At 42.9% G+C, this 12,060-nt stretch overlaps 1 protein-coding gene and 1 non-coding gene across 2 annotated transcripts in view; both read left to right on the plus strand.

Annotated features, from left to right (window-relative positions):
* The window catches only part of Tagln2 (transgelin 2), a 960,136-nt gene that overhangs the window by 790,778 nt on the left and 157,298 nt on the right, over positions 1-12,060 (plus strand). The window lies entirely within an intron of this gene.
* Trnar-ucu (transfer RNA arginine (anticodon UCU)) lies at positions 3,728-3,801 on the plus strand. Its single transcript has one exon. It is a non-coding gene; the product is annotated as a tRNA-Arg (tRNA).

Here is a 12,060-nt window from a genome sequence, read left to right on the forward strand (position 1 = left end):
GACAGGTAGCCACAGGCTAAGAACGGAGGGAAAAGGGAAGCCTGGAGACATATGCACTCCATTGTAATGGAGTAGAAATTCGTAACAGGAATGAGTGCAGAGCAGGTGAGTATGGAGCAATTCCACAAGGGTGAAAGGTATGGAGACGAACAAAGGGGTGGGGTGCTGTATTGCAGGTCTAAGGGTCTGGGAGTTACAAACTGAACATCTATGTCTTCTGGGTTCTACAGGGCAGGTCTTGTACCAGTGGCCTAATGCTGTAAAATATTTCTCCTGGTTGGTGTTTTGTTTTGTTTTTAAGCTTTCCAGGGAGATGCTCACAGAAGAAATGAATAGAGTAAGACAGTATGGAGGGTTCTGTCAATGTGTAGGATCATGAGAAGATGGCAGGCAGAAACCACTTCTACAGGCTGCTCCCACAATAGATATGAACAGTATATCATGGGGGTAGTTATAGCAACTGAGATGAAAGTAGAGCATCTAAGGATTCTGCTAACCAGATAGCTATTCCACTGCCTTATACCACTAGTACGTATCCCTTAGATTGTAAAACATGTACCAGTTAAGATAGGAACCTTTAGAAAAGCTATAAGACCACAGTCAGATGTAGGATTTATCTGGATCAAAGGGAAGACGATATTTGGCATTTATTCTATGTATCCCAGCAACACTTTATGAATGAAATAATGTATGAGCATCCCCAGTTTCTCTGTAGGGTCACAGAGAGGCACCTAATTAGAAGCATGAGTCATAGATCTTTGGAGAATTAAATCAGTGTACTTTTGTTTTAATTGGAAAGGGAGTGCACTTATCTTCTTAAGGGTTTACATAAACACGAATGATATGTATCTGGCTTGATAGGAGGAAAAAAAAGACATACTGTAGACAATCATTTTGAGTGGCTTAACCCCATCTTTCTATTCTCTGTGAAGTTGCGGCTCTATCTGAGTCTTCTTATTTTTAAATGGAAACCTAGTTATGAGCCTTTGTTGTTCACATGGCTAAGCTGTGCTGATTTGTGGGTGATAAGACAAAACTAGAGATGTCACAGAAAGAAAGTCCAGGACGTTTCTGTTGGTATAGCCAAGGACTGCTACAAAGACTTACAGGCAGGGGGAATGTTTTCTTTTCTTTCTTTTTCTTTTTCTTTTTCTTTCTTTCTTTCTTTCTTTCTTTTTTTTTTTTTTGTTGTTTTTTTTTTGTTGTTGTTTGTTTGTTTGTTTCCCTGAAATGAGATTTCTATGGCTCAGTCTGGGGAAGTTGAAGGGAAGACTTCAAAGGGAACAAAGTGACCCAGGCAACAGGCCTGAGAATTGTAATGTGCAGAGAAGCCAAAGGGTTGGCGCTGTGAGACCTCGGTTACTCTTTACCAACAGCTGTTGGCTTGCAAGACATTAGCTGACTTTCTCCATAGCGCTAAGCACTAGGCTTCCGCAGCCCAGTACTGAAGCTGAATCTTTCTACTTCTATGATTGTTAGTCTCGTGCACTTGGAGACTCGGGGTGCCCTATTTGATGTGTTATAGTCTGCTTCCTCCTTTCTTCCTGTACATGTTTTCAGTGTTACTTCTCCTTTGGAATTTGCCAGCAGACTCTTTCCCCTGAACCCCCAGCACCAGGTGATAACATTGACGATAACAGATAAGGCTCCTATTAAGAGGTTGACCTCTGCATTTAGAGAACACGTAATCTAAGGTATTGGGTAAGCACTAGGTAAAACTGGGGGATGATAAATATGTGGGTATACGGTGTCTGTGTGTGTGTGTGTGTGTGTTTTACAAGAGACTAGCAGCATCCTGAGAGCTGCCTTGCCTCACCTTTCCTTCAGAGCACTGGCCTGTAAGGTTGTGCTTTCCCTTATAGACCGGAACTTGGCAGCTTACTCAGAGTAAACACTCTGGCTAGTACTGGTCAGCTTTGTGGACCAGATTTCTGAAACTGTCTAGTGCCATATGTGAAGAAAGACCCATTCTCACCTCTCTGTTTCAGGTTTGTGACATACGGTCAGTTGCGCCTTTCTGAGTATCTTGACTCCAGGAACTATGTGCAAGACAGATATGGCTGGAAGAAGTGCTACTTTTGGATAGAGGATGGGTCACTTGCCTACCCTGATGCTCAGTTGAATACCCTGTTGGTTTTCTCTTTCAGTTACTCTTAGACTATAGGAATGGGTTGAGAACAATGAGACCAAGGTAGGTTAGAGTTTGAGGGTCCTTGAAGTTCTCCCTAGCTGGGTGTACTTTTACTTTCTTCATCATCCTCTGGTCTCACAGGTTGGGGTTATCTTCGGGTACATTTGGAGTCCACAGGCTGTACTCACAGCCAGGGTTATAGAAACACACAATGCAGGAGAGCTTTGATTTTGGTGTACCCCTTTGAGTGTTAAGGACTGATGAATGTGGAGCCAAGCCTCCAGTCAATGCATTCATTGTCCCTGGGAGCACAGAGGCTAACCACCTCCATGTACCTAGAACTGCACATGAGGAAATAAACAGAAGATAATGTAGAAAGGACTTGGATTAGACATTCAAAAGAACTGGCACAGTAAGAATTATAAACAGCAGTGGTGATGGAATGGTCTTCTCCAGGAGGCTTTTTTTTTTTTTTTTTTTTTTTTTTTTTTTTTTTTTTTTAAATAGGAAACATTTTTCTTGGATCAGAGCTGGGTCTTTGCATATGGTTACCCAGGGCTGGTCAATTTAATTATACTAGGATGCCTCAAGCAAGCCCAGACAGCTGAGAAATCCTCTCTGCTTAATTTAGAGAGAAAAGACTGGAAAAACTTTCAGCCAGGGAGGGTGTGGGGGAAGGGACGGATGTATTTGGAGATTGCTGTGTGAAGGCCACCTGTATTTCATCAGAGACCTGTCACCTTCACCCTTTGCTGTTTGTACACACACACACACACACACACACACACACACAGAGAGAGAGAGAGAGAGAGAGAGAGAGAGAGAGAGAGAGAGAGAGAGAGAGAGAGAGAGAGAGAGAGAGACCTACATAAGGATTACACTCTTAACTCTTATACACATATACTTCTCTTTCTCCATTGGTCCTCAGTTCCAATGAGGGTACTGAGGTAACATCATATCAGACTCCTGGATCTCCTCTCTGGGCTTGACAGATACACTTCTTAAACCTGAGGGCAAGGAAGGGACCGGTCTTGCTGCCTGGCTCCTCTGACTTTCTCTAACGCTGCTCATGGTGCTTTTTATTTTAATAGCAGCAGATTCTTTGTTTCTGCAATCAGGGCTTTAAAAAAATTTTTTTTTCTGAGTCCTACAGCTTTCCCCAGCCCTTTGCCTGAGAATATCTGGACTAGGATGAAACCACAGTGAGGAAATGGGGGTGGAAGTAGAGATGGCTTCTGCCTTCTCTGCCGGGCTGGGTGTTCTCTGTTTCATTAGCATGAGAATGGAGAGGATTTCCCGTTATCCTCCCTTAGGGATGGAGAGCAATAGAGAGCAAAGGCTCCTGCTCTGTCCTGCTTTTTCAGGGATCCTGGGATGTGGAAAATGACTACTGTTTCATTCTTCCAATCCACTGAGGAACCTAAGACCCACAATATTGAGAAAACCTTTGATGGAGCCGGCTGGTGGATCTCCACTCCAGATTTTCCAGCTGTCCCTGTCCCCCCACCGCTCAGAGAGCAGGATGCTGAGATGGCTCGGTGATGCAGAAGGTATGTGCTTTTTCAGTTCTGGTGCTGATGCTGTGTGTGTGGTGAGGTCTCTGTGGCGCAATGGACGAGCGCGCTGGACTTCTAATCCAGAGGTTCCGGGTTCGAGTCCCGGCAGAGATGGTCACCTGGCATGTGCCTCTTTTGTTTTGAATGCTGTCATGCTAGGTTGGTAATTATATTTATTCATCCCTAGAGGCTCTGAGAAGAGAAACAGAGCCCTTTCCTTGAGAATACCGAGCCTCCTTTCCCCTTTGCTTCCCTCCATCTTCATTCTGTCTCTTTTCCTTCCTTGCTGATTTTCATCATCCGGTGGAGGCTCAGATGTCTGCTATATTTTATTCTCAGCTGATACAATCTTTTGCTTCACGAGGAGATAATAGACCCAAAAGAATTAAGATGCCTGGTCACAGTCACAGGTTTTTATAATCACTGTGGTTCTTACCTTTTCTCTCTGAAAATACTGGGGGTCAGAAGGAGCCACATGCAAAGGGGAAAAACGGACAATTGTTCTGTACGATAATGCCCACCTTGACCCTATTGTGCTCCTATTGGGGTCAGGGGGACAGCTGGGACTCAGTACAGAGGATAATTTCTCACACTCGCTGTCAGCTCTTCCTTTTATCTTTGGATGCTACAGCTCAACACGCAGGTATCCAGCTGTAAGGTGAAAAGCAGTCGTGGTCTGCTCTTTGTCTCAGTAGAATAAACTACAAAACAACCCACTAATAGCCAGAAGCAAGTCGGCTGGGAGCTTATCCCCAGGAAGTTAAAGGTCTCTCCTAAATGCTCTCTGGCGTGGAGTTTGTTGTGCTTTCCCTAAATATTCGTGAATGTCATTTTCATAATTTCCAACAAGCTGTTTTCTCACCCTCTTGCATCACTCATTAGTTTCTGTCACCTTACCAGGTCTTGTCTGACAGGCTACATTCAAGCAGCTTGGGAGCCTGGTCAGTCTGGCCTGTGGCTAGGGTTTCTATTTGAGGCTGGTCTGGCTCTCTCTTTTGCACGTTGTCCTTGCTGTATGTGATTATCTGGATGGCACCGCCCTTGCCAAGAACTGACCTCCACCTCAGGTGATCCTGAGAAACCTGAGAAGATACCTTCTCTTGCTTGCTGGAGACAGTCAGCATCTCTCCCACGTGGGACTCCTCGGAAAGAAGACCAGAGGGCAAAGCCATTCCCTTGCACTTTGAGAAAGTTGGGGCAGGAGAAAGGAGGGCACATATTTGGACATAATCTACGCATGTCAAAGGTTGAGGAAATGAGAGCAGAATCAAGCTGTGGATTGAGACTGGTGCCTTCTCCTCTGAAATGTGCAAGTTTGCAAGAAGTTGGAACTTTTGCCTGTCTTTTGCAGTAGAAACCTTTTAAAGGGACTGAAGATTCTTGTAGTCAGAGCCCAAAGCCCCGCCTTTCTTGAGTTATCTTAGAGGATGCCAGCACCTGAACTTATCAGACCTTTGGAATCTAAAGTTGAGACCAGAAATTCTCAATAAATAAATAAATAAATAAATAAATAAATACAAAATAAAAAGAATCCCTTTATGGAGCATTTTATTTGTTAAATTGACATACTCTTTCTGATTTGCTTTGAACTCAAAGCTGAGAGAAAATATCAGTGTATGTGGTGAGAGGAATATGAGGAAGTACAGGGAGTTTAGGGGAAGGTATGAGTCACATTTCCTGACTACAATCTCAGTATCACATCCGTCTTTCTCGTCCTCCATCTCACATCACTGGTTTGTAACAGTGAAAGTTCTGAAGGTGGCAAGACTATTCCTATGTGCGCCATCAAGGGTCAGAGCCACAGCATGAGTTCATTCAGTGTCGTTCTAACTTTCTCATGTCTAGAAAATCAACAGGATTAATAACTAGATTCGTAACAACATGAGGACCAAGGATAAGAATGAAATTGGGAGGTTTGTGTACCCAAGTCATGGGCTTTTCTTTGTTTTGTTTTTTTGTTTTGTTTTGTTTTGTTTTTTTTCCATGCTCGATCATGATGTGATGTGGTGAGCTCCTCATGCGAAGTTCTATGCCTCAAGTCTGACCTGAGCCTTCCTTCACAACTTCTAACTTGGAATCAGAGGTCCTTGGTGTAAGGTGCAGTAACATTCTGAACTTTGTTTTGCTTATTTATAGAAACATGTTTATATGATCTTTCCTACAAATATGAAAATCAACGAGAAGTTCCAAGCATAGCTCTGTAGAAATACGAAGGCTCTGTGTGTTTACAGGTCTCACCACCTCCCCCCCCCACAACTTCTCTCTCTGGCTCTCTACCCCCCCAGCCCCCCCCCCCCCCCATGTGAAAAAGGTGCCTGCCTGGCCACAGAGTGATGGCATATGAAAGTCTAAGTTATCACCTTTGTATAGTATCATCTGACATTGGTACTAATCTGGGACACCTAGCAAAGAGAACCAGCTAGGAGGGCCCTTCTGAGGACAATAAAGCCTCTGTGCCCCACATAAAAGGACTTTTCTTCCCAGCTGTCTAGGAAGAATCAGTTCCTACTCACTTCATTGAAAGGATCTAGAAGTTTCCACATATTTAAACTGCACTTAGCTTTGGACTCTGTGTGTTCACCCCTCAGGGGTAATGTTTGGGGGATTTGAGGTATATTAATGCCTTTCCACATTGGTTGAAACTCTTCTGTATATGATAGCAATTTTCCTCTTATTACATGAGGGATAATTCCTAATTTATGGATAGTATAACTATTGCATTTCAAAGATACTGAAAACACAAAATAGTAGCAGTTTTTTGTTGTTTTTTTTTAAATTAACGAAATCACCACACTGTAGGGCTCAAGTTCTTTAGAATGTCTGGAGCTGATTATTAATTGCAGAGTATGTGGGTAGATCTGTCTTATTTATTACTGTATTCGCAGTACCTGAAATATGCTGGGCATTTGATGGATATATTTGAAAGAATTAATGCTGATTTAGACTGGCTATGAATTATGAAGATAGGAATAAGAGTTATTCCTCTTGGCTCCTAGAGAGCATGAACACAGGCAGTATCTTCATGCATTAATTCGTTTTCTTTATAATATTTATCAAATACTCACTTCGTGCCATTTCCCATCGTTCCAGGCAATTGCATCCAACATAGTGGCCCCCACATCCCTTATGGGACGCACTTCTTATGATGAGACAAGTCATAGGTAAGTAAATGTTACCATGGGACTTGAGGCTATGAATTAATTTTAACGGTGAATGGGGTGGAGAGTTCTATGAAGAGTGATGGTTCTGGGGGACCTCTTCTAAGCCCGTGACATCTGAGTGAGTATTTGAATGAAGAGGGATTAGGGGAGACTCAGATGTTAAGAACTTTGCTCAGAGAGACAGTTGAGGACAAGCCATCTTAGGTAAGGCCCAGCTTGAGCAGAAGGTTCGAAGGTCAGTGTGGTGGGATGGAGAGATTAATTCAGAGTTTAAGGCTGGGAATGGCACTGAATAACGCCGAAAGCATTCTACCTAGTTAAATCCAGCATTTCCCCACATCTCCTCTACTATTCTGTAATACAATTTACAGGTAATATAGACTTCCCATCCATGTAGTTAAAATATAATTCAGTGGTAATATAATCTTCCTACGTAGGTAGCCAAGGCAAACCCATGGAATGTCCTAACAATTGTAGCATAAGAAATAAAGAGGAAATGCATCTGTAATATTGTTTTTTTGTTTTGTTTTGTTTTGTTTTGTTTTGTAAGCCAAGGCCACCACTGTAGTCCTTTTTTTCATCATGAAGCATCTCCGTGAATACAACAGCCATGCAAGCAAACTAACACTGGCATGCTGATAGCTGACTTAGATACAGGGGGCACGTAATTCTCAGCACTGTGGTAGTTTCCCAGCTTGTAAACACCGTTTCTTACTTCTTTTTACTAAAATGAAGCACTTTCCCCCTCAAAGTTAATAGCATACAGTGATGTGAATTCTTGGAAATTTTAAGAGGTTTTTAGGCATGCTCAACCTTTTGTCAATGTAACATGATATTGTCTTCTGCAGAGTTCAGCTTTAGAACCAACTATGTGACTGAGTTCCAAAATAAATTGCAAGGAAAAAAACCCCTTTTAAAAATGTAAAAAATGATTTAAGTAAGCTTATGTTTTTGCGCTGGGCTGTATTCATGGGTATCCTGGGGTGCATGCAGCTATATTGGCTGCAAGTTGGACATGCTTGAAACCACAAAGAAAAATACGGTCTTTGTGCATAAAAATAAGTTAGGCCTTAGGCTCAGCTCTAGTCCAGTAGGCTTTTAATAGGTCATTCAAAAGAAGTAGATGACAAGGAAAGTGCTTTGGGAACACGGCAAGAAGCAAAACTCCCAGGTATCCTTTCTCTCTACGGTTAGTAGGGGTCCTACCCACCCCCCCCCCCCCTTATGACAACAGAAAGCTCCCTACCAAATTCTCAAACCACTTCTGAGGAGCAATTCTAGAGCCTTGGATAAATACTGACAGAGCTTATTCATTAGATTTTCCTATGGTCTGGTGATAACGTGAGGGCCGCACTGGTGCATTTCAGCCAAGGAATGGGTTGGCAGGCTGAAAGGTTAGTTTTAGCTGTTGATAGAGGAAGGATAGTTTGAGATACAGGCAGGTCTACAGGTCTGCTGTTCCCAGAGTCTTACAGCAGCAGCAGCAGCAGCAGAGTAAGGCACTGTGACGGCTTCCAATAGATGTCACTTATTAGAGGTAATGTTCATTTTTCTTGTCTTTGCAAAGGGGTTATTTCCCAAATAGCCACTCAGCAGGGGATCAGGACAGATGCTGGGACTCCCTGCTGGACTCCAGATGAGAGTGGTATGGAAGAATGGGCAGATGGAAGAAACCAGAGGGTTCAGGTGCTGCACAAGGAGACCATCAAGGTTGGTGGATCTGGACTTTGAGGGGCCTGCACAAACCTTTGTACCAACCAAGGACAATGTATGCAGTAAACCTAGACCCCCCCCCCACCCCCCGGTTAAGATCTAGCCACTGGACAACTCATTCTTCATGGCTGTGGGGAGAGTGGGGACTGCCTCTGGCATAGACTCTGGTGCCCCCAACTTAATCACTTCCCCTTGGTTGGGAGGCCCTGCAGCACACAGAGGAAGGGGAAGCAGGCTATCTGGATGAGCCCCGATAGGCTGTGGTCATATGGCAAGGGAGGAGAGGCCTTTCTGTCGGAGGTCTAGGGAAGAAGAATAGGGTGAAAGTGTGACAGAGGGTGGGGACATGGGAAGATACAAGTGAGGGGATAACAATCGGTATGCAATCTGAATTAATAATAATAATAACAATGATGATGATGATGATGAAATTACAAAGAGATAGGGTAGCTTCAACAGCTTTATGTCCTCCTCCCTAGTAGTTATTTAGGTTATAAAACAAAACAAAACAAAACAAAGCTCAAACTTTCTCCCTGTGGTAAAGACATTTTTCTGTGACGAATCTTTTGGGTGAATAAGTGGCAAGACATGGAATATTAGGATAAGGTAAATTGAAACAATGAACATAGTACAAGCAGCACAGGCATGTGTCTGAATCTGAAGGTTTGCTACTTTCGTGGGGACACACACTAGATCTCTCTGGGCTTTGATTTGCATGCCTAAAAAACAACCCAGGCAAAAGACAGAATTGAATAAGGTAAAAATGTAAGTGTTTCTAGACACATGATTACACCGCAAAGGCCTGCGCAGATTCATTTTTCTGTTATTTATGGGTGGTTCTGTCATCCAGTCCTCAGATTTGCTTGTACTGAGGATTTGTGAGATTTATCGGGATCAAAAGTCAGGCTTTTGAAAATGATTTTTGCTTACTGGTGTCCAGGTAGACATGAAGAAGTGTACAACACGTTTTAAATAGTCATTTTATTCCAAGAACATTTCCTGCCCCCTGTAGTCACTGTGAAGTCACTGAGTTGCCGGGGTGTGGGGTGCGAGTGGACGTGGAGATGCAGCTCAGCATCTGGAAGCTGGGTTCCCTAGGCCTTGCGGTGAAGCGCATTCTCATGGTGTCAGGCATGGCTTTAAAGTGAGGTGGGAGGGAAGGCATGTCTGTGGATGAGGTAAGTAGGGATCTTGAGAGATGAATTAGACTAAAAGCAAATGCCTGGGGAACTGGCAGGGGACTTGGAGCTGGCTGCTGCATTACTGGCCAGGGACCTTTCTGGAGAATTCCCTGCCATGGATTCAGCTCTCAGTAGCCAATCTGCTGGGAGGCTCTAACAACCCCTAATAATTTTGTCTTCCTTTGGCTGCCTCCACAGACCACTTTTCAGGAAATGCACCACCTAAAATAGCAGACAATTTAGAACCAGTTACATTTATTTTGAGCAAACATGAAAGGTTTTTTTTCTTCCCCTTTTCCAGCTATGTACAAACTTCTAATGGAGCTTTTTAATTTTTTACTTAAATGTGTGTCTAATGGAAGAAGAGCGTGATTGCTCACTCCCAGGTTTCAGGCAGCAGGTCCTAAAGGGACCTGTGTCAAGCGCAGTTCTCTGAAGTCTTAGGCTTTTGTGATAATTTAGTGCAGATTAAATTCTCCTTGATTTTTATCTGTCCTTTTGAGGTAGGACAGCTACTGTTTCATCTCAAATTTTGGTGTAAAAGTGATAGCTGGCATGCTTCCTACTACTTCCCGGAATACATGAGTTAAATTAATATTAAAATAAACTTGGGATTCCTGAGCACCCACTTAGGGTTGAAAGAGAAGGAGTCTAGATACAGGTTAGGTGGCAAGAAGCTCACAAGTCCACATGAGCAAGTCCATTTATTCATCCAACACATATTACTTTAGTGTGCAGTATGTGCAAAATGCAGAGCCAGGTTACAGTGATGAATCAAATGAAGTTATTTCATGTATACATGCAAAATTCAAACTGTGAACTGAGACTATAGGCAGTCTCTATGGAGAAAGAGAAGTGGTGGTGGTGGGGAATGTGGGCTTTTTTCAGAGTTTATGCAAAAGTTTATGAATCTGAGTGATAAGCAGGAAATAACCAGGCTAACAATGAAAAAAAAAATCAATTTTCTAGACAGAGCAATAGCACGCACCAAAGTCTTATGGTAGGAGGAAACTGTTGTGTGTAAAAGACTGAGGACAACTTTATTTGACTATAAGCCATAAGAGAGAAGGAGATTTGATATGAAGCTGGGTAGAGAAGCAAGAGAAAGACCCTGGAGAGACCTGTGGTCCCTGGAAGACATTTTACTCTTTAATCTTAAAAAAAAAAAAAAAAAAAGTTAGAAGGGACTGCAGAGACTGGAGTCAGAGAGTGGCAGGAACGGTTTTGTGTTTTGGAACCAATTTTCCAGCTGTTGTGGCAAGAGTAGAGCTTAAGGCTACCTGGAAAGATGCTGGAACACAGTGTTTGATTCCACTAGAAGATACACAAGCAAAGTCCAATTGGATTAAATTAACTGATGAAGCACATAAAGAGACCCAGGTGACGTGAGGGGTGTCTTTTTTTTTTTTTTTTTAAGTGGAACTGCAGAAGCTGTTACTGTTTTGGAAATGGTAGAGAGGGAATAGGAGTTGACAAGAAGGGCTCCACTTTTATCATCTGTGTACCACTTTCTAATCAAATAAACAAAGGAATAAGGAGATCTATCTAAAGGAGAAAATGATCAGTTTACTTGAGAGCTTTTTTTTTTTTTTTTGAGGCGCTTTTTGTGAGATAGCCAAGGGGACGTGTCACTCTTCTCTATGGAGAAAGAGCTTAAGAGTGAACTAAGAAACTAAGTGTGGAATGGCTGAGCAGAGAGGATTTAGAGAGAGACTGGCAAGGGAAAGAGACAGTGGGGAACAGAACATTCCAGTTGCTGAAGCAGTGGCAGGGCATGCTTAAGAACGTGCTGCTATGGTTGTCAGGTGCTACCGAGAGAAGTCAACTGAATGATAATGGATAAAATGTCCATCAACTTGACTTGGAGGTCCGTGAGGAGTGATGTTAAGATACTGTGGCATTGGAGATAAAGATGAGAGTGGAAGAGACAACAGAGGAAGAAATTTAGTCCGTGAACGCATACAGTAAGCTCTTGAAAGCTTGGCTGCTAGAAGTTAGAAGGGGTGAGCTGGAAGAGAGTGGGGAGTCTGAGAAGGCTCCTGTAATTTTAACTGTATATTGTAAGACTTTGCCCTTGTAACTAGAGAGGTATTTTGAAATCTCACTATACCCGTCTCTCAAATTCAAACTTTTTTATTTACCACACCTGTGCTAGAGTTTGAACCCAGGCCCAGCATGGTAAGTAAGGTAGGCAAGCTCCCAACTCCAGCTCACCGTTAATGACTTTGAACAACGATGTGCTGAGGGTCAGACTGGTTCTATAGGCAGCTCCACCTACTCCATTTACATTTTAGTAGGAGAGACGTGAATGTGTCACG

The sequence above is a fragment of the Acomys russatus genome, chromosome 6 (assembly GCF_903995435.1).
Source record: "Acomys russatus chromosome 6, mAcoRus1.1, whole genome shotgun sequence".
In the NCBI taxonomy this organism is placed as follows: domain Eukaryota; kingdom Metazoa; phylum Chordata; class Mammalia; order Rodentia; family Muridae; genus Acomys; species Acomys russatus.